A 24,369-nucleotide genomic window follows, 5' to 3' on the forward strand; every position below is an offset into this window, starting at 1 on the left:
TAATGAGAAGCTAATTCCCAAGTTTCTGTCTTGTTGTTTATTGATGAGTGTGGTGCTTTTCACTGAGATCAGGTGTGCATAGAAGGACCACTGCACAGGAGACTATGACATATTTTGAGACACATGAAGAATGTGTAACATACACACACACATATAAAATCTGAATGTATGGGCATTACAGAGTTTATATCCTCTGGACATCAAAAGTCAACATGAATTCAAATTCTGGTCCTGCCACTTATTAGTTGAGCCATCTAAGACCTTATTATGTTCATTTTTGTCTGTAAAATAAGCACCATAAAAAAAAAAACCACACACCATAATATCTGTGTCATAGTGCTGCTGTTAGGATTGATGAGAAGAGTCATATAAAGCACTTAGCAAAATGTCTGACATTTAGTAAAGGCAATAAATGTTAGTATTAGCCAGTATTACTTTTACACACTTAATTTCCATCTGGAGAAAGTATCACCAACAATAAAGGTTTTGGAATGATCCACCTGAGTGTGGTCTAATTCCTATTTTCCACTGAAAATTTAAAACAATTTGAAATGCGGTACAGGACTGGAAAAAATAAATCTTGCTAGCAGGCTTGCACTTCTAAAGCTTTCTCTTTTCTATTTCATTTTGAACTCGGTAAGCCTATTTAAAACAGTTACTAACCTTGATGCCGGATATCAGTTGGAGATTTGGATAAATTTCAAAGCAATGTAGATACTTTAGGATGTCAAGGGGGGCTTTGGAAAATTATGTAGCCTGACCTCTAATTTTTGGATGAGGAAATTAAGATCTGAGAGGTTAAATGACCCATCTGAGGCCACACAACTAGAGGCAGAGTTGGGACTAACATCCAGGCCTTGTAATTCATCAATTGGCCCTTTCATCTCCAACATGGCAGCTTCTAGCAAAACAGTCCAGAAAAATGTTTACTGCACAGATTTTAAATTTATATAATGAACCCCCCAAAAAGATACACACTAAAATGAAGAATGAGGCACCAAAGTAGGAGTTCAAAAGCATACAGGGTTTTGATAAATCCACTCTAATGATTCCTTTTGAAAAATAGATGAATGACGAACTATTGCCATTTTTAGAGTTTTATTGAACAGCAAGGAGATCAAGCCAATCAATCCTAAAGGAAATCAACCCTGAATATTCATTGGAAGGACTGATGCTGAAGCCCCAAAACTTTGGTCACCTGATGTGAAGAGCTGACTCATTAGAAAGACCCTGATGCTGGGAAAGATTGAAGACAGGAGGAGAAAGGGACGACAGAGGATGAGATGGTTGGATGCCATCACAAACTCAATGAACATGAGTTTGAGCAAGCTCCAGGAAGATGGTGAAGGACAGGGAAGCCTGGCATGCTGCAGTCCATGGGGTCACAAAGAGTTAGACATGATTGAACAGCTGAACAACGATTTTGTAGATTTGGTGATTTTTTTCCCCTCTGCAACAATGAATTAACTTGATGCTGTGTTCAAAAGTATTCATCCTAAAGAGATTCTATTTTAAAGAATTCTGAGTCAATAAACCAATGAAATGGTTATGTACCTTTTAATAATCAATCTGGTTCTCAAATACTGAGTTTAAAACATCTGAACATTACAACTGGGTCAATCATACTGTGACATTTGTGTGTACTTATGTGGAACCAATGAAATGAGTTTTCCTGCTTAGATAGAATTAAAACCAGAGATATCAATTTCTTCAAATCATCTTTTCTAGTGTTAAAAAAAAAAAGAGGAGTTGTAAGATAATGAAAAATTTCAGGGCAAAATTAGAGAAAAAATTAAAATACATTTTTTGATACTGGAGAATGGGATGTAATTTTTTATTTAAAAAGAGTATGCTGGGTAAACATAATATTTAAGAAAAAAGCCAACCTAACTGAAGTGGATTATGTTAAAAGAATTTTATCATCTCAAAGACTGGTATCCATAGCAACTGAGACATCTCTATACTTAATTTTTCTATCCACAACAAGGAAAATAAACTGCCAAAGAGCTTGCTATTTTCTGATATCACTATATCATAGCTAATAAATTATTATTTGACTGAGACATCTTAACTAACCATACTTTCAAAACAAGGCCCCTTCCAAAAAAAGAAATAAGAAAATGTAACCAAAACACAGAAATGAAGAATCAGCTCACAACGGAGAGTTGGAACAGCACATCTAAGGATGGAAGAAGTTATTCTCTGATCTTGGCCCCATGCTGGCTGATGTCCAATGCAGTGAAGCATATTCTGGGATCCTGCCAAGTCATAGGTCACCTGGTCCTCCATCCATACAGACTCTTTTGGTATGAAAGGGAGTCTAGACCTAGGCAGGTCCACCTCAGACAGACCAAAGATATTTTAAACAGAATGTCCAACCACTGACACAGGGGAGTCTTTTTTTTTTTTTTTTTCCATTTATTTTTATTAGTTGGAGGCTAATTACTTTACATCATTACAGTAGTTTTTGTTATACATTGAAATGAATTAGCCATGGATTTACATGTATTCCCCATCCCAGTCCCCCCTCCCACCTCCCTCTCCAGCCGATCCCTCTGGGTCTTCCCAGTGCACCAGGCCTGAGCACTTGTCTCATGTACCCAACCTGGGCTGGTTATCTGTTTCACCCTAGATAATATACATGTTTCAATGCTGTTCTCTTGAAACATCCCACCCTCGCCTTCTCCCAGAGTCCACAAGTCTGTTCTATACATCTGAGTCTCTTTTTCTGTTTTGCATATAGGGTTATCGTTACCATCTTTCTAAAGTCCATATATATGTGTTAGTATACTGTAATGGTCTTTATCTTTCTGGCTTACTTCACTCTGTATAATGGGCTCCAGTTTCATCCATCTCATTAGAACTGATTCAAATGAATTCTTTTTAATGGCTGAGTAATATTCCATGGTGTATATGTACCACAGCTTCCTCATCCATTCGTCTGCTGATGGGCATCTGGGTTGCTTCCATGTCCTGGCTATTATAAACAGTGCTTCGATGAACATTGGGGTGCACGTGTCTCTTTCAGATCTGGTTTCACAGGGGAGTCTTTTACACATATAATTAACTGTTTCATAATAAATTTTTTTCATTCATTAAATATTTGCTGTATGTCTACATGTACCAGTCACTGTGTAAAGTTCTAAGGATGTTAGATGTGAATGAGGCAGTCCCAGCTGACCAGAAGTTCACATCTTGTGTAGAATCTAGATATATCAAATTTCTGGTTAAGAGGAGAAGAGACTCTCTAATATCCATCTATGATCAGCACATCATTATACAATATCCTTAGTACCCAGGACAGTTTCTTGCAAACAACTGACACAAAATTGTTGACTGAATACAAGAGCTCAAGGGTATGATCAGGATGATGTTAACAAACAATATTGAAATTATCTGTAAGTGGGAGATCTTCAAAGTGCAAAGCCTCAAGTTTTAGTTAATGAAAGGAATGCAGTTTAAAAATTGTTATAAATATAATTAAAGTTTTCAGAAATTCCTGATAAAGCTGTGATTTGAATTTGTGCACCCTGGCTCCAGAGATTTTTGTGCTTAACCACTATACTATGCCACCTTTTTGAGCAAAGCAGAACAGAAAAGGAGGACACATGTTAAATTATTTCTACAGCTGAATTTATTAAAATAATAATAATAAAACCAGTCCAAAAGTGCAAATTGAAAACCCTTAGAAGCCAAACATACAGCCTAAACTACCCCTATTCGTTTATTCACTCATTTATTCAACAAATATTCATTGTGCCTCCCTGAGCCGGGCATTCTTCTGAGCATCATGGTTTTCATCTAAAAAAACATTAAACCATTGCTCTCATGGTCTATTTTCTGCATAGGATTGACTACCTTCAAACACACCTATGATTTACTTATTTATTAAGCTTATTGTCTCCTTTTAACAGAATGTAAATTCTATGAGGACATAAAATTTTATATTTTGCTCCCTGAGAAAAACTGTCCTTAGAACAGTGATTGGAACATGGCAATAAACATTTGTAGAATGAATGATTCATGGAATTTACTTTTTAGTGGGGGACAGGGTAGGGTTTTAAAATGAAATAATACTTAGGAATATGTGCAGGGCAAGATCATAAATTTACTATGCCCCACTTCTCTAAAATACAGCAGAGTGAAAATATTAGTCGCTCTGTCATGTCTGACTCTTTGCAACACCATGGACTGTAGCCCAGCAGGCTTCTCTGTCCATGGAATTCTCTAGGCAAGAATACTCTCCAGGAGTGGGTTGCCAGTTTCTATCCATGGGATCTTCCTGACCCAGGGATCAAACCAACAGCAAAGATAACTCTTAATTACTATTGGCTTTAGAAGGACATTATAAGTTTTAAACAAGATGTGAAAACACGTTGCAATCCTGGGAAGACTGTCGTCCCTAAAATAAAGTCTGTTTCTGAATGAGTTCTATTTTAAAGTATCAGGGAGATAAATCTGAATGTGTACTTACTATTTTCAGCGTTACTCCAGCAAGTCAATAAATGATACCGATAATGCAAACACCAGGAATTCTGCCAGATGCTGAAAACCCCACACTGGCTAACATCTGCACTATTTTACGTATCATATCCCTGTATTTGTCTTCCTTCTTTCAGCAACCCTTTATCTTTTTCTTTTTTTATTACAAAGAAGTCCCACCTTTTTACTGAGGGTATACAAATTCCTTTGCTCAGAAGGAAAAGAGCTCTTTCTCTTCTTGGGTGATAGATATGCCTCTTCCAGAGCTCCCAGTTTTCTCTGCTACCAGTGCTTTCCATGTTGGTTAAAGCATTTGTAGAGATAGCTGATGAGTCTGTTAAGGTTGTGCAGTTCATCAATGAACATCCTATTTCTAATCATTCTCTTCTTTTGGTTACAACACTGCAATTAATTCTCCTTCCAGCCTCAAAACCATATGGGGCCCTTGATCAGTTCTTTGGGGTGTTTTTCAAAGTTGCCCAGGATCCCAATATTGTCATATACCCCAAGCATGGCCCTCTTCTCGTTCCAATGGCCAGCTACTTTGGGGGCAGGTGGGTGACCCTTAGATGGAACAATCTGGGAACACCCAGAGAGAAGCTTCTACAGGCCAGAGGCACTGGTCCCATAGGTTACAGCCTGCCACCCAAGAGAGGTTCCCTGCCATTGTTCTCATCTCTCCCCTACAACAGCTTACCACAGGAGCACAGGAGGGAGGGCCAAACGCGGCCTTCAAGGAGATAACAGACCTTTCCCATCGCATGGGTACCAGGTGCAAGCAGCCATCTTGGGCTTTACTGCAGCAGCTTTTTATCTTTTAAATATTTTGCGGAATTCCCTGGTGGTCCAGTGGTTAAGACTCTGTGCTTCCAGTGCAAGGGGCATGGATTTGATCCCTGGTTGGGGAAGTAACATCCCACAAGCTTGTGCAGCGTGGCCAAATAAACAAACAAAATTCCCTCCCCAGCCTTAACTAAACATTAATCTACTTTCTGTCTCCATAGATTTCCCGTTTCTGGATTTTAATTTTGAGTAGAAGTGTAAATATTTGCTCTTTTGTGACTGGCTCCCTTCAGGTTAGGATATTATCAAGGGTAATTCAAGTTGTAGCATGTTTCAGTACTTTATTTTTATTTTTTGGCCAAATAATATTTCATTGTATGGATATACATCCTTTTGTTTATCCATTCATCTGTTGATGAATATTTAAGTTGTTCCCACCTTTGGGCTATGGATAATGCTGCTATGCACATTCATATACAAGTTTTGTGTGAACATGTGCTTTGTTTTCTCTTGGATATATTCTAGGAGTAGAATTGTTAGGGCTTGTGGTAACCATGTTTAATCAGTTAAGAAACTGTTTTCCAAAGCAGCCCACATTTTACATTCCCACTGGCAATTCCATTTTGAACTGATTGTTGTATACGGTGTGAGTTAAGGTTCCAACTGCATTCCTTTGTATGTCATCCCATTGTCCTAGCACCATTTTTTGAAAAGACTTTTCTTTCCCCATTGAGTAATCATTGGCATCTGTGTTAATCAGTTAATCATGGAGGTACTAATTTATTTCTGAACTCTCAATTCTACTCCACTGATCTGTGGCAGCCCTCCTTATCTTCAAGGGATAACATTTGTTCCAAGACTCACAATGTATGCCTGAAAACATGTGCTGTGCTGTTCATTGCTCAGTCGTGTCTGACTTGTTGTGACCCTGTGGACTGTAGTCCACCACAGATAGTACCAAATCCTATATATAATATGTTTTTATCCTATACTTACATATCTATGGTAAAGGTTAATTTGTAAATTAGGCACAGAAAAAGATTAACAACAACAATAATCAAATAGAATAAGAGTATTTAACAATATACTCTATTGTTCATACCATGTGAATGTGGTCTCTCAAAATATTTTATTATGCAAATTTAATGCCTTTTTCATCTTAACTAAATATATATCATGCACTATGGCCATAACTTTTGCAGTTTGAGGTACAGCAGCAAAACTGGCTTGAATTTCTTTTTTCTTCCTCATAATTTCATGGACAGATTTGTTTTTACTCTATATCTTAGCAACTTCAGCATATGATTTTTTTTTCCTCCCTTATTAAATTGAGATCTTTCACCTTTCTAGTTGAAGCATATCTTGGGCATATCCAGACTGCCAGCATCACTACTCTTGCTCTTTGAGGCCATTATTAAGTAAAGTAAGGGTTCCCTGGATGCAAGCACTATGATACCACAACAGTCTGGTATGTCTTGCTCTGGAACTTACTGGCTCTTGAGTGGTGGTTGATTTCAGTGTAGGTATGGAGGCTTTTGGATGACCTCTTATTACTTAATGTTCCCTGTAGTCAGGAGTTTTCTGGTGTTCTCACGTTTTGGGCTTAAGTCTCCTGCCTCTGGCTTTCAGTTTTATTATTCCAGTAGCCTCAAGGCTTCTCCATACAGCACTGATAATAAAACTTCTAGGTTAATGGTGAAAAGATTCTCCACCGTGAGGGACACACAGAGAGGTTCACAGAGTTACATGAAGAAGAGGAGAGGGAGGAGGGAGATAGAGTTGAGCAGGAGGAGAAAAGGGGGGACTCAAGAGGAGAGAGACAGATCTACTCAGTACTGTGTTCCCTAAGTGTTCTCTATAGCCCAGAACACCCACAGAGATTCACAGAGTTGAATTGAGAAGAGAAGGGGAAGGGAGGAAATAGAGGTGATCTGGGGGAGAAAATGGCGAGTCAAAAGGGGAAAAGAGTAATCATCACACTCCTGGGTAAAAATGGGTACTGCATATTGGATTCTTAAATGTCCAAAATTGATATCAAATACTGAAAAACAAAGATTAAAAATCTAGAGTAGAGGTTAGACTCTTAAAAATACAATGTTAAAAATAAAAACACAAAAAATTTTAAGAAATATATATGAAGTTCACTTTAAAAATAGGGTCTTTTTTTTTGCAAGGTTATAGTGAAATGAAAATGAAAATTAAGGAGTAATAGGGGAGTAATAGAGGAGTTTAAGAGAAAATGAAAGAAAGGGAAAAAAAGAAAAAAATTTTTAATTAAAAAAATAGTAAAAATATATGAGAATGAAAATGAAAATTAAGGAGTAATAGAGGACTCCTTTCGAAGTGGGCTGCTTTTCTGGGTGCCTGATGTCCTCTGCTAGCGATCAGAAGTTGTTTTGTGCAGTTTGCTCAGCATTCAAATGTTGTTTCAATGAGTTTGTGGGGGAGAAAGTGGTCTCCCTGTCCTATTCCTCCGCCATCTTAGCTCCTTCCCCCACAACAGTCTGATAACCATGACAGTGACTAAGTGACTAACAGATAGGATAAACTGGAATAAAGGATGATTCATATCTCAGGTGGGATGAAATAAAATGTTGTGAGATTTCATCATGCTACTAAGAATGGTTCATGATTTTAAACTTATGAATTGTTTCTTTAGGGAGTTTTTCCATTTATTATTTTCAGACTGTGGTTGACTGCAGGTTAACTAAAACTATAGAAAGTGAAAACAGGGATAAGGGGAGGCCACTGTATATGTTTATTATCAGGCTAGTAGTACTAGGTTGTCTTTGTTACTATTTTTTGTAGTAACCTTTGAAGTCAGAAAGTGTGAGTCCTCTAATTCTCCATTTCAGGACTTTGTTTCTGCTATTTTTGGCCCCTTTAATTTCATATGAATTTTAGAATGAGTCAGTTTCTATAGTGGTCAACTTCTATAAAGAAATCAGCTCAGAATCAGATATTGGCACAAGACAGACACATGGATCAATGAAGCAGAAAAGCGAGACCCCAGAATAAACCCACACACCTGTGGTCAATTAACCTTCAACAAAGGAGGCAAGAACACACAATGGAGAAATGGTTTCTTCAGCAAGTGGACTGGGAAAGTTGGACAGCCGCATGTAAATCAGTGAAATCAGAACCTACTCTCACAGCATACACAAAAATAAACTCAAAATGGCTTACATACATATATATAAGACTTAACACTATAAAACTCCTAGAAGAGAACATAGACAAAACATTCTTTAACATAAATCATACCAATGTTTTCTTAAGTCAGCCTCCCAAAGCAATAGAAATAAAAGCAAAAACAAACAAATGAAACCTAAACAAGCTTACAAGCCTCTGTACAGTAAAAGGAAAGCATAAACAAATGAAAAGACAACCTATGGACTAGAAGAAAATATTTGCAAATGATGTGACCAATAAGGGTTTAATTTTCAAAACATACAAATGGCTCATACAATTCAATAATATTAAAAAAAAAACACCACTATCAAAAAATGGGCAGAAGGCCTAAATAGACATTTCTCCAAAGAAGACATACATATGGCCAACAGGCACAGAAAAAAATGGTCAACATTGCTAATTATTAGAGAAATGCAAATCAAAAGCACAATGAGGTACCACCTCACACCAATCAGAATGTCCATCATTAAAAATTTACAAATAACAAGTGCTGGAGATGATATGGAGAAAATGGAAATCCCCTACACTGTTGGTGGGAATGTAAATTGATACAGCCACTATGGAAACAGTATGGAGGTTCCTCAGAAAACAAATGGTTGAGTTGCCATATGATCCAGCAATCCCACTCCTGGGCATACATTGGAGAAAATCATAATTCAAAGATACATGCACCTCACTGTTCATTGCAAGCACTCTTAGCAATAGCCAATTCATGGAAGCAACATAGATGTCCACCAACAGATGAATGGATAAAGAAGATGTGGTACATATATACACTGAAATATTATTCAGCCATAAAAAGGATAAAATAATGTCATTTGTAGCAACATGGATGGACCTAGATATTATCACACTAACTGCAATGACAGAAAGAGAAAGACAAAGACCATATGATATCACATATATGTGGAATCTAAAATATGACACAAACGATCTTATCTATGAAACAGAAATAGACTCACAGACATAAAGAGCAGACTTGAGATTTACCAAGGAAAAGAGGGAGTGAGTGAAGGATGGATTGGGAGTTTGGGATCAGCAGAGGCAAGCTATTATATCTAGAATGGATAAACAACAAAGCCCTATTGTATAGCACAGGGAACTATATTCAATATCCTGTGATAAAGCATAATGGAAAAGAATATGAAGCATAATGTATATACGTGAGTAACTGAATCACTTTGCTGTATGACAGATATTAATAAAACACTGTTAATCAACTATACTTGAATAAAGGAAATTTTTTTTAAAAAAAGAAAGAAATGCTAAAGTCCTGTTTCTCCTGGGAAGAAAGCCCTCCAGCTAGGAACTCAGAGGAGAGAGATCCTTGTCTTCTGGCTGCAACAGTCTGGCATGAACTCTCTGCCTCACTGAGCTGGGAGAGGAGGAGAGTGTGGTCCTGGTTCACCTTTCTTACCAAATTTTTGTTTATTTTCTTTAACAGATGTTTCTTCATTTACTATTCATTCTTCGGACCATTTGCAGAGGCTTTCATATTTTAAAAAATAATTTTCAACAGTTTCTCTGTGAAGCAACTCATCAGATATCCTTTAATGTAAGAATTCCAGAAAACCTTCATTTTAATGAGTTTATTCATTGTTCACTTATAGCAGAATGGTGATGGAGTATATGCTGTCTGTTCATTAATTCCAAATAGGTTTGTATCAACTAGTAACAATATGTGAGATCAACGATTAATAGTAGCAAGAAGCATATAGTGAAACTGTGCTTTACCCTGGTGAGATCACAGGCAGTAAGAGAAAATGGCTCATAGAAGGTGTGGTTTTATGAGTGATTAGATAGACACCTGGGAAGGGCACAAAACACACGCCCAACCCACAGAGACTGAACCAGAACTGTGTCTGGGTTTCTCCTGTGGAGGTACGGGTCAGCAGTGGCCTGCTGCAGGGGCTCTGGGTGAAGCCAACCTGGGTATGGCATAAGTACTCTTGGAGGAGGTTGCCACTAACCCCACCATAGAATGACCAGAACTTACACAGGACTGAGGAAACAGACTTTGGAGGGCACAAACAAAACCTTGTGCACACCAGGACCCAGGAGAAAGGCGCAGTGACCCCACGAGAAACTGACCCAGACATGCCCATGAGTGTCCAGGAGCCTCCAGTGGAGGCGTGAGTCGGCAGTGGCCTACTGCAGGGTCAGAGGCACTGAGTGCAACAGTGTGTGCATGGGACCTTTTGTAGGAGGTCGCCATTATCTTCATTACCTCCACCATCATTTGGCCTCAGCTCAAGCAACATGAAGGGAACACAGCCCCACCCTTCAAGAGAAAACTGGATTAAAGATTTACTGAGTATGGCCCTGACCATCAGAACAAGACCTAGTTTCCCCCTTCAGTTGGTCTCTCCCATCAGGAAGCGTCCACAATCCTCTTATCCTTATCCATCACAGGGCAGACAGAATGAAAACCTCAATCACAGAAAACTAACCAAACTGATCACATTGACCACAGCCTTGTCTAGCTCAGTGAAACTATGAGCCATGCCATGTAGGGCCACCCAAGACGGATGGGTCATGGCAGAGAGTTCTGACAAAACATGGTCCACTGGAGAAGGGAATGGCAAACCATTTCAGTATTTTTGCCTTGAGAACCCCATGAACAGCACGAAAAGACAAAAAGATGTGACACTGAAGGATGAACTCCCCAGGTCAGGAGGTGCCCAATAAGCTACTGGAGAAGAATGGAGAAATAACTCCAGAAAGAATGAAGAGATGCAGCCAAAGCAAAAACACCACCAAGTTGTGGGTGTGACTGGTGATTGAAGTAAAGTTAGATGCTGTAAAGAGCAATATTGCATAGGAACCTAGAATGTTAGGCCCATGAATCAAGGCAAATTGGAAATGGTCAAACAGGAGATGGAAAGAGTGAACATCAACATTCTAGGAAACAGTGAACTAAAATGGACTGGAATGGATGAATTTAACTCAGATGACCATTATATCTACTACTATGGGCAAGAATCCCTTAGAAGAAATGGAGTAGCCATCATAGTCAGCAAAAGAGTCCGAAATGCAGTACTTGTATGCAGACTCAAAAATGACAGAATGATCTCTGTTCATTTTCAAGGCAAACCATTCAACATCATAGTAATCCAAGTCTAAGCCCTGACAGTAATGCTTAAGAAGCTGAACAGTTCTATGAAGACCTACAAGACTTTTTAGAAATAACACCAAAAAAAAGAGATGTCCTCTTCATTATAGGGGACTGGAATGCAAAAGTAGGAAGTCAAGAGATACATGGAGTAACAGGTAAATTTGGCCTTGGAGAACAAAATGAAGCAGGGCAAAGTCTAACAAAGGTTTGCCAAGAGAACACACTGGTCATAGCAAACACCCTCTTCCAACAACACAAGAGAAGACTCTACACATGGACATCACAAGATGGTCAATACTGAAATCAGATTGATTATATTCTTTGCAGCCAAAGATGGAGAAGCTCTATACAATCAGCAAAAACAAGACCGGGAGCTGACTGTGGCTCAGATAATGAACCCTTTATTGCCAAATTCAGACTTAAATTGAAGAAAGTAGGAAAAACCACTAGACCATTCAGATATGACCTAAATCAAATCTCTTACAATTATACAGTGGAAATGAGAAATAGATTCAAGGGATTCTATCTGATAGAGTGCCTCAAGAACTATGGATGGAGGTTCATTACATTGTACAGAAGGCAGTGATCAAGACCATCCCCAAGAAAAAGAAATGCAAAAAGGCAAAATGGTTGTCTGAGGAGGCCTTACAAATAGCTGAGAAGAGAAGCTAAAGACAAAGAAGAAAAGGAAAGATATATCCATTTGAATGCAGAGTTGCAAAGAATAGCAAGGAGAGATAAGAAAGCCTTCCTCAGTGATCAATGCAAAGAAATAGAGGAAAACAATAGAATGGGAAAGACTAGAGATCTCTTCAAGAAAATTAGAGATACCAAGGGAACATTTCATGCAAAATGGGTTCGATAAAGGATAGAAATGCTACGGACCTAACAGAAGCAGAAGATATTAAGAAGAGGTGGCAAGAATACACAGAAGAACTGTACAAAAAGATCTTCATGACCCAGATAAACCAGGATGGTGTGATCACTCACCTAGAGCCAGACATCCTAGAATATGAAGTCAAGTGGGGCTTAGGAAGCATCGCTGTGAACAAAGCTAGTGGAGGTGATGGAATTCCAGTTGAGCTATTTCAAATCCTAAAAGATGATGCTGTGAAAGTGCTGCACTCAATATGCCAGAATTTAGAAAACTCAGCAGAGGCCACAGGACTGGAAAAGGTCAGTGTTCATTCCAATCCCAATGAAAGGCAATGCCAAAGAACGTTCAAACTACCACACAATTGCACTCATCTCACATGCTAGCATAGGAATGTTCAAAATTCTCCAAGCCAGGCTTCAAAAGTATGAGTGAACTTCCAGATGTTCAAGCTGGATTTAGAAAAGGCAGAGGAACCAGAGACCAAATTGCCAACATCTGCTGGATCATCAAAAAAGCAAGAGAGTTCCAAAAAAACATCTATTTCTGCTTAATTGACTATGCCAAAGTCTTTGACTGTATGGATCACAACAAACTGTGGAAAATTCTGAAAGAGATGGGAATACCAGACCACCTGACCTGCCTCTTGAGAAATCTGTATGCAGGTCAGGAAGCAACAGTTAGAACTGGACATGGAAGAATGGACTTTCCCTAAATGGGGACAGGAGTACATCAAGGCTGTATATTGTCACCCTGCTTATTTAACTTATATGCAGAGTACATCATGAGAAATGCTGGGCTGGATGAAGCACAAGCTGGAATCAAGATTGCTGGGAGAAATATCAATAACCTCAGATGTGCAGATGACACCATCCTTATGGCAGAAAGTGAAGAATAACTAAAGAGCCTCTTGATGAAAGTGAAAGAGGAGAAAAATAGTTGGCTTAAAGCTCAACATTCAGAAAACTAAGATCATGGCATCTAATCCCATCACTTCATGGCAAATAGATGGGGAAACAATGGAAACAATGACAGAGTTAATTTTCTTGGGCTCCAAAATCACTGCATATGGTGATTGCAGCCATGAAATTAAAAGATGCTTGCTCCTTGGTAGAAAAGTTATGACCAACCTAGACAGCATATTAAAAAGCAGAGACATTTACCAACAAAGTCTGTCTAATCAAAGCTATGGTTTTTCCAGTAGTCATGTATGGATGTGAGAGTTGGACTATAAAGAAGGCTGAGTGCTGAAGAATTGATGCTTTTGAACTGTGGTATTGAAGAAGACTCTTGAGAGTCTCTTGGACTGCAAGGAGATCCAACCAGTCCATCCTAAAGGAAATCAGTCCTGAATATTCATTAGAAGGACTGATGCTGAAGCTGAAACTCCACTACTTTGGCCACCTAATGCAAAGAACCAAGTCATTGGAAAAGATCCTGATGCTGGGAAAGATTGAAGGCAGGAGGAGAAGGGGACAACAGGATGAGATGGTTGGATGGCATCACTGACGTGATGAACATGAGTCTGAGTTGGTGATGGACAGGGAAGCCGGGCATGCTGCAGTCCATGGGATCGCAAAGAGTCGGACACGACTGAGCGACGGAATTGAACTGAGATAGACATCACACGTGTGTGCTCAGTTGCTTCAATCATGTCCAACTCTTTGGGACCCCATCAACTGTAGCCCACCAGGCTTCTCTGTCCACAGGAGTCTCCAGGCAAGAATACTGTAGTGGGTTTCCATGCCCTCCTCCAGGGGAACTTATCCACCCAGGAATCTAATCCACATGTCTTGCATCTTCTACATTGCAGGCAGATTCTTTACTGCTGAGCCACCAGGGAAGCCCAGATAGACAACGTACAGTAACACAAATGATTAAACTTCTAAAACTCAACATGTTGTATGGCCTTGAAGAAGCTGTGAACCAATTAGTCTCTTAACCTTTCAGCAACGTTTGGAAAACAGGACCTTAATTCAAACTCAGCTTGATTTCTGTGCTGAAAATAAGAGATGTCGGTGATATAAAACAGGAAACATTGATTAAGTCTCATTTGAGTTTTAAAAGCTAAATGCTTGGAAAAGCTCTAGTCATTTGCAACAATCATGTTTATATCTACATTGATGAAAATGAGGTACTGCTAAATCTCAGAATCATTCTCAGCTCTGGAGGGCATTTCATATTGTCTAAAGTCTTAAGAGAGGTGCTGAGGAAGCACCTGATGTGACACGGTGAATATTAAGAACACAGAGTCCTTTTGTTTGCAGCTGTACCGTTTCTTTGATGCTAAAACCTAGCATCCAAGAATTACCAATGATTTAGAAATAAAAGAACATGTTTTCTAAACATATTTTCAGGCGGAAGAGATGTGTTATGCTCAAGTATAATTATTTGCTTTGACTCTAGAGGTTCCAGTGGACTTTTAAAAATCATTTCCATAATGGTTTTAGAACTTCTAAGCAGAAAATGTGGGAGCAGCAGGGGAATGACATTTAGTTTATTAGATCAGAACTGAGGTTTCTCACCCTGATGCCTGCAGTTACTGAAAAGGCACTCTTTCCCCAGATAAACTCTGCCTGCCCCCTCACCCCCAACACACATATCTGTGTGTCCAGAACCAGCAAGAAATAGTATTTATTCAGTTGGGTTTCATTTTGTAAGTTGACTTTTGAATCATTTCTTAGAATTTCTATACACCATATTAGTTTTCCTTGCACATACAAATTGAGTGATAATAATGTAAGTGATACATATAAGTGCTTTCTATGTACCAGAATCGGTTCTAATGGCTTTGTGTATATTAATTTGTTATGCATCACAACAATCTCAGGAGGAATGTGGGGCATAGTGAGAGTGAATAACTTGCAACCCCATGGACTATAGCCCACCAGGTTCCTCCGTCCATGGGGTTATTCCAGCAAGAACACTGGAGTGGGTTGCTGTTTCCTCCTCCAGGGGATCTTTCTGACACAGGAATAGAACCTGTGTCTCTTATGTCTCCTGAATTGGCAGGTGGGTTCTTTACCACTAGTACCACCTGGGAAGCCCTCCCAAGGTGAAACAGCTGGCAAAAGGCAGAGCTGGGGTTTGAAGCTCTGCCCAACACTACAAAGGACTACCTCTGTATAAATGTTGCTTCTTCAGGCAGCAGAATAAATGAGCAGTAGAGTGGTCCAAACAAAGTTAGAATGGCTTTTGGTCTCTGTTCTCTCACCCTAGTAGTTCACGATTAGGTGAGGGTCTGTATACACACATACAGTTAGGTAGGAATGGTGTTACTACAATGGACTGTAAGTTCCAATGGGCAGATAAAAGTAATATACTGAACTGATTACAAAAGATTTATACAGGCATTTTAGGATTGCAAGATGAGCTTAAGGCTGAAACAGCTGGACTCATAGAACCAAATATGGAGATGTGCTTTCTAAGAAATCAATCAACTTATGAAGAGTCTGACATTTCCTTTAAAAAAGAACTTTAGACTATTCACTGATAATCCAAAATAATTTTCTACAGTAAAAAAATTTTGTAACCCACCCCAACACAAATTATCACCCTCTCATTAAAATCACTAATTTCTAGTTCAGAAAGTCCTCAAAGCTATCTATGTGGGAACCAAAACCAAATAAAGGAGATTAAGTGGCTATGCAAAGAAATTATCAATCATCTGTCAAGAACCAGTGCTTCTTAATGTGAAAAAGGTCACTTAATTTGGCCATTGGGAGTTGCAGACAGGGAGCTATGTATACCCTGGAATCATCATTCATATAACTTAATTAACTATAAGCTCTCTGAGAAGCAAAGATCATATCTCACACATCTTTGTATATCTTGCATCTGCCTTACAGAGGCAATCAAGAAATGCGTATTAATTTGATGCAGTAATTGCTACAGAATGTTATCTATGTGCATCATACATAATTTAGTATATATGCCCAGTTGATCAACCAGGCAATTTCCATATGCACAAGGACTAGAAAAACCTGAAGTGTGAATCCCAATCCTGCCAGTGCTTTTTGGACCTCAGTTAAAAGAAAAGGAGGGAAAGTATCATATCCTCCAGTAGAGGGAGCCAGATTTTAAGTGTTAACCAAGTCACAATCTCTAGCACTATTTGCCAGATCCAGAACGAGGAAATCAGCATTTTGATACATAATCTTCACTTCTGAATCTTACATAATACAGCAAAAAATGGGAGAAGACTGCCACAGAGGCAGCCCAGACCTCTGGCAGCAGCACAGACACCCCAATCCCTGCAGCCACAACACCCTCGCTCGCAGCCCCAACCTGGTGGATGTTCTGGCACCCCACACCACAGCCTTGCACTAGATCTGGGATGACCACAGCAAGGGAAAGGATGCTACCATGAGCTGTTCCTACGTGGAGCCACAGATATCTACACAGGTGGCACATCAGTCCGCAGTGAGCACATGAGCCCCACTTGCTTTAGGAATCACCTCTTTTGGGGCATGGCATGCACTCAAAGGAAATGGAGACTGGGTGACTTCTACTCCAACAACTGAGGAGCAGACCACAGCACACCCTGACAAGGTGGTCACAGCTATAAAGCAGAGGGGAAGCCCCCACCTCACACCCTACACAGGCTTTGGATCCCCCGACACCAACCACACCTCCTTCAAGTTGAAAATGTCCAGCACACCCTGAGGGAAAGACATGGTTGGTGTCCATATCAAAAAGAACTCTCACACTAAAGACATCAGACACACACAGAATACACAGGGATGCTCCCACATAAAAACACTCCTTCAAGACCACAGTAGATAACTGTTTCTCCTAAATTCACAGAGTAAAAGAAAGTTAGGCAAAATGAAAAAGCAGAGGAACTACACCTAATTAAAAGAGCAAGAGAAATCCCCTGAATGAATAAATGAAGAAATAGAACTCATAACTCTACCAGAACCTGAGTTCAAAAAAAGTGGTAATAAAAATGCTAACCGGGTTAAGAAAGAGCATTAATAGAAATGCAGATCACTGTAACAAGGAATTAGAAACTATAAAGATGAACCAATAAAAAATTAGATAATTCAACTTCCAAAAGCAACCTAGAAGCAGTGAATAGTCAACTATATGACACAGAAGAACAGAGAAGTGTTGTGGAATATAGAATAATGGAAATCAACCCATCAGAACAGCAGATAGAAAGACAAATTAAAAAATGAAAGCAACATACAAGGTCTATGGGGCATAATATAAAATGTGCCAACTTAGGCATAATAGTGGTTTCAAAGGAGGAGAGAAAGAAAAAGGGATGGAAAATGTACTTGAAGAAATTTTAGCTGAAAACTTCCTAAATCTGAAAAAGGAAACAGATAGCCAGGTACAGGAAGCACATGCATGCATGCGTGATCAGGAAGCACAGAGGGTCCCAAACAAGATGAACCCAAACAGATCCACAGCATGGCATGTAATTAAAAGGGCAAAGGTTAAAGCTAAGGAGAGGATTCTAAAAGCAGCAAGAGAAAAACAAAGAGTCATATACAAGTTTTCTGAGAATTTCACCAGACTTCTTTGATCTCATCTAATCTATTAACTTCCCCTCAGTCTACTACGCATGCGTGCTCAGTCGCTTCAGTTGTGTCTGACTCTGTGACCCCATAGACTATAGCCCATCAGGCTTCAACTCTAAATCTTAAACTTTCCTGTCTGCTGCTCTCAGCAAATATTTATTGAGCATCAATTATATGCCACACTCTGTCCTACATACTGGGCATCCAGAATGGAAATACTCCTGTCCTCATGGAACTCATGTTCTATATATCCTCAGAACTAGCCCAGCCTGAGTATCTTAAACCCTGGTAATATTCTCTCTTATCACAAACTTTCACCCTCTCATTTTCTCATCCCCTCAGTATTCAAAATCCTGTAACTTCACCTTAAAAGGTCCTCCAGTCTCTTGGCCACTCCATTCATCCTTGCCTGACCATGCTTTCCTTCTTGCAGTTTGGACCCATGCATAATACAGCACTTCAGCAACACTCTGAAGTGTTTGGACAGAGTTTCAACTGTTTAACCCTTTTATCTACACACCCTCATCCATGAGGATTTTCTTACTTTTCATAAGTAAACTCAGTTTTAATTACTAACTATATATCCGCCACAGGAAACTCTCATAACTCCAGGTAATTCTTCTGGGTCCCATTCCCATTATATCCAACTACCTGTTAGACGTCCCCACCTGGATGTCCCAAACTCAACATGTCTCAGATAGAACTCATCTTCATCCACATTCCCACTTTTCCTTCAGTGTTCTCTATCCTCATCAATGGTATCACTGATGCCATCTTGGATTCCCACCTCTCCCCCTCCATATCTAATTAATCACTAAGACCTGCCAACTGTAAACCATAAACGTCTCTGTCTGCTGCTGTCTGTCCATAATCACATCATTTCTCTCCTCACTTTTATGGTAGCTTCTTCACTGGTCCTTCTCTTCTAGTCATGCTCCTTCCAAGCATTCTCCACACTGCCTTTATCTTTCTAACCATATTTCTTTTCATATTTCTCACTGCTTAAAGCTCAACATTTCCTGGATCAAGTCTTCTCTTCTCCATGATATACTTGGCTTTTTATGATTTGCTTCCTGTCTTCCTCGGCTGTCTCAGCATCTTAGTCAGTTTTGGTTACCATAACAAAATACCACAGACTATGTACCTTAAACAATGAACATTTATTTCTCATAGTTCTGGAGGCTGGGAAGTCCAAGATTAAGGTGCAGGATGACTAGGTGTCTGATGAAGTCTCTCTTCCTGGCTTGCGGACAGACATCCTCTGTGTCCTCACATGGTGGGGAAAGAGGGAGGTGGTAGGAGAAAGCTCTGGTCTCTTCATTCATTCCAAAATAAAGACCCCACCCTCATGACCTCATCTAAGCCTAATTACCTCCCAAACATCTTATCGCATATACTATCACACTGGAGGTCAAAACTTCAACTTACAAATTTCCTGGAGGACATAGACATTTAGTCAATAACACTTAGCTTCCATCATTCCTGCCACTCTCCCGATCAAGGAATTTTCTAAAATTCATCCAGCCTCTGTGACTTTTCTCTAGCTATTGCTTCTGTCTAGAATTCTCTCCTCTCACCTTGCTTAATGTAAAAATAACTACTTTCTTTTAGGCAAATGTATGCTCTTTCATCATGTTTCAACTCTTGTTTCAACTTATTGGGTAGCCTTCTCTGACTTCCCCCAACAGACCAAAGAACATCTCTAGAATTTCATTACATTTGCACACATATCTATTATAGAAATCATCATATTACTGTCTATTTATAGGTTTATTTCCCATATACTCTATGGTTTTAGATACAAGCCAGTCCTAGTTACTTAATAAATATTTGTGAAATGAGTAAGTAAATATATGGACAACATACACTTCTAACAACACAGCATATTGATCTTCTGATTTGAAATGTATTTACTATTCAGAAACCACTTATAGTACATATGTTTTTAATGCTGGAAAGCAATTTAGCCAACTCCTCAAGTTCAATTGTTTTCTTTAGTAAACTTTCAAATTGAGGTATAATATACATATTGAAGGGGCTTCCCTGGTAGCTCAGCTGGTAAAGAATCCACCTGTAATGTGGGAGACCTGGGTTCAGTTCCTGGGTTTCGAAGATCCCCTGGAGGAGGGCGTGGCAACCCACTCCAGCATTCTTGCCTAGAGAATCCCCAAGGACAGAGAAGCCTGGCGGGCTACAGTCCCTTGGGTTGCAAAGAGTTGGACATGACTGAGCAACTCAGCACAGTAGGGCATACATACTGAAAATAAGCATACAAAAGTCTACAGCCCAGTGAATTTTCACAAAGTGAATACAGTGTGGTAACTACCAGCTGGATCAAGAAACAGAGCATTATGCTTCCTGAAGCAGCTCTAATGCCCCTCCTAGTCATATCGTGACCCCCCAAAATAGTCACCATTTCAACTTCTAACACTGTAGGGTAATTTTCCCTTAGTTATGTATTTTGAACTTTTTATAAATAAAATTACAGAGTACTTTTTTTTTTTGCATCTGTGAACTCAACTATCTTTTCTTTACTTTTTTTGCCTACCAGATTTCTTTTTTGGAACCAGTTTTACTGAATTCATATAGAAGTGTTTTAGCCATTTAAAAAATAAGGCATTTAATCCAAGCAAATTGGCTTATGGAAAATACAAATTTCATATTACAAGGCTTGACTATCAAATATCACATCTTTGTAACAATTTCTCAGTCAACATCTTCAGGTGCCAGCATTCATCATGAACACTTTTTAAAATGTTTCAATGAAATTTTCATTTTAGAATATTTTTAGATTTACATAAAAGTTGTACAGAGTTCTCATATACTTCTCACTTGGTTTTCCCTATCATTAGCATTAGAATGGTACATATGTCACAGTTAAAGAACTAATGCTGATGCATTATTACTAAGTCCTTACTTCATTCAATTCTCCTTAGTTTTTATACAATGCTCTTCTGTTCCAGGATCCCATGCACAATGTCACATTACATTTAGTAATCATATGTCCTTAGGTTCCTCTTGGCTATGACAGTTTCTCAGACTTTCCTTATTTTTGATGACCTTGAAAATTTTGATGAATACTGGTAAGATATTTCATAGAGTATCCCTTCATTGGGATGTATCTATTTTCCCACGATTCAGCTGGAGTGAGGGGATTTTAGAGGAAGACCACAGAGGTCAAGTGCCATTTTCTTCACACAATATCAAGGGTGTATGCGTGCTTTCAGTTGCTCAGTGGTGTCCAACTCTTTACAACACCATGGACTGCAGCCCACCAGGCTCATTTGTCCATGTAATTTTTCAGGCAAGAATACTGGGATAGGTTGCCATTTCCTACTCCAGGGGATCTTCTCAACCCAGGGATCAAAGTCACATCTCTCTATTTCCTGCATTGCAGGTGGATTCTTCACTGAGTCACTGGGGACAGCTATCAAGGGTAGATACTACTTACTACTGCTGATGTTGACCTTGATCACTGGGTGGAGGTAATGTTTACTAGGAGTGTTCACTACAAACTTACTCTTCTTTACTTATTTCCTTACTATTTGGAAGAAAGCTACTATGTGTTGCATACACTGAATAAATTGTAGATTATGCTCACATGCCCACTGTTCTACTGTTTAGTTCTTCTGTTTAGAACTAAAATTCTAGAAATATGGAATTATTTGCTCTTGTTTAGCTCTAAACATCTAGAAATATTTAAAAATTCCATCACTGATACTTTCCCGTGAATGATCCCCACCCTCATGTCATATAAAGCAGCGATTGAAAGGTGAAATGATCTGCTTACCCTCTACTCAGAAAAACTCCTTCCCTTACTCCAGGACTTGAACTGAGGCAAGCTTATTCTTCAGAGAAATATAAGGTTCTGTAGCATACCATCTGTCTGGCAATCTCTTGAGATACTTTTCTCTGCCTGATTTCTCCAAAGTGAGAGGCATTAAATTTGCCTCCACACTTACTTCATCTGCTTTTTTAAAATCATCTTATCCTGCCTCTCGATTACCCATTTCCTTGAGTCTTGTCTTTCATAGCCACTGTCTTACAATTATCCAATAAAATCAGAAATGCCAACAGCCTTTTTTCTTCTATTTTCCTGCTTTATGAAAGAGCTTTTTGCATACTCCACTGGACTTTAAACTACTTAAGAGAAAGAGGCATTCTGAAAAGAAATGCTCTTTACTTTGTGATTTCCCTATGTTCTTTTCTTCAGTTGACTTGAAAAGAGAAGTTTTTTCAGATTCCTACATTTGCTTGAGGCTTTTAGAAATATTTCTTTGTTTGATGTACTTCAGTTTAAAAAAAATCAGTATATACACCCTGCAGTTTGTTTTTTAAGTAATGAATAAGGATTTTCTTGCGGCCAATTCTGGGGTCTCATTTTTTAAAAAAAAGCCCAATCAACTCTAACTGCCAGCGTCATATCAGCTATCTTATCAGTATAGTATCTGAAATAAGCCTACTCAGAATTTGTATGCATGTTTAACAAAAATATGAATTAAATGCACCAAACAGGTACAATATTGAAAAAGACTCTACTTTTAACCCATTTTTAAAATCTCTTCTCACTTTCCAATTATAACTTGAATTTATCCTCTCCCAAATATCTCCAAATTTGTTTTCTTACTTGGCAACTCCACCCACTTGTATAGACTTAAGTTTAATTAAATGCAATTTTTTTCTAACAGTTCTTAAGATTAGGCCAAAAACCTATAGAATCTAACATTCTCATGTTCAATAAATAAATGGACATATATTATGCACCTATATGAATTCAACACATCAAGTTTTAAGGGAAAAAAGACTTGTTAATCCTTAGTCTGGTAGTACAGTAGAGAATAAAATATTTATAATCAATGAATACTTGATCCTGCCTATATTAAAATGATAATTGGAACCCTAGGCCACAAGATTTAGTTGTGTTTAATGAAAATCTCAGAGTGAAATGTGACACAAATCATTTTTAGAAAGCAAAGCAGAGTTAGCCATTACCCTTCATTTAGAAAGATAAAGGAGAAGAGTCAAACATGTACATGCTGATTATCGTAACATTTAAGGTGAATCTATACTTCATCATCATGAAGTTGGATTTCTGTCTAAGTCTGTTTACTAAAAGAAGTACTTGGGCTTTTTTTTCCTTAGTAGTACTGGGATTTTTTTTGAAATTAGGAAAATATCTTTATTATTTCTGCAATATTCTACTATTCACTGTAAAAATCATGACAATGGCTTTTTCACAACTTCATAAATTATAGACAAATTATTCTCCACCTTCTTTACAGAAGTCCCCCCGCCCTCAACCAGCCTCCCTTGCTGAGTCCCAGAGACCTGTGAGCCCTGTGATGGAGGCTCAGCCCACACACATCTGTGACATACGGAGGCAGGCCACCCACAGAAGGCCTGCTGCACGGCACTTGTGGCTGGCAGGCCACAGGATAGGGATTTAAAAAAAGAAGAAGAAAAGAAAAAGTCTGCTTCACCTATGAATGTGGTTTTTACTACACAATAAATATTAATTTTGTTCTCCATTCTTATTTAGAAAATGCTTAGAGCGATGTTTTCTCTATTTTTCCATAGCATACTAATATCCTAGAATATATGAAAAAATATTCCCAGCAAAAATGCTTCTGTGATGAAATAAGCCCAGGAAATACTAGATTAAATAGGAATAAACTGCCTTCTATTCTACAGAATTTCTCAGGGTCTTTGATATTTGAACGTGTGTTGTAATGCTCCAAGATAGAGATATGGCATATATTATTCCCCATTGACATTTGGCCAACAGAACACTTTCTTCAAGAAACACCTGTTAAAATCTCCAGACCAAATTTTTGGAAGTGAGAGATTAATAGAGAGAGCAATGGAGAAAGAAATTAAAATGACTATTGGGAAGTAGTGATGCTATTAATAGCAATAGGAAATAGGAGAGACAAATTTGCAATGGAAGATTATTTCATCTTGAACATAATGAGGTTCCTTTCCTGTCTGGTGGAGATGAGCAGTGTATATGAGACTCAAGCTCAGAAGAGAGGTCAGGTTGTTGATTACTATTAATTAGACGCCTTCTACTACATAGCCTTAGCACTCTGATACATTACAATGGCTTGTGAGATAGGTCACAAGTAACTTTTTACTAACATTGGTTAAAATACCAAGCTTTCAAAAGCTTTACACTTCCAAAGAAAATAGTATTATAGGCTTTTCTGCATGTAATGAATGATACAAAGAAAATTTATTTTCTCAGCAGCTAGTGACTGAATGGGTACTTTGATAAATCCGAGGGTGGCAGCTGGGCTGCCAGGGCCTCACATTAATAGTAGTAGGCAGACTCCCTGCATGAGACCTGGAAAAGGGTATGAGTTCAAGTCTTAAAATAGGAAATGGTTTGGTGAATA

The 24,369-nt window shown here is 38.7% G+C and overlaps 1 long non-coding RNA gene and 1 pseudogene across 1 annotated transcript in view; one reads left to right on the top strand and one right to left on the bottom strand.

The window, feature by feature from the left end:
- LOC139039492 (uncharacterized) overlaps positions 1 to 23,447 on the top strand; it is a 43,263-nt gene extending 19,816 nt beyond the window's left edge. The window contains exon 3 of the long non-coding RNA XR_011492788.1: positions 23,257 to 23,447. This is a non-coding gene — a long non-coding RNA (uncharacterized lncRNA). The remainder of the gene's footprint in view (positions 1 to 23,256) is intronic.
- LOC110147785 (large ribosomal subunit protein mL51 pseudogene) lies at positions 4,614 to 5,149 on the bottom strand (annotated as a pseudogene).
- Positions 23,448 to 24,369: the final 922 nt, after the last annotated feature.

The sequence above is a fragment of the Odocoileus virginianus genome, chromosome 18 (genome assembly GCF_023699985.2).
Source record: "Odocoileus virginianus isolate 20LAN1187 ecotype Illinois chromosome 18, Ovbor_1.2, whole genome shotgun sequence".
Taxonomy (NCBI): Eukaryota; Metazoa; Chordata; class Mammalia; order Artiodactyla; family Cervidae; genus Odocoileus; species Odocoileus virginianus.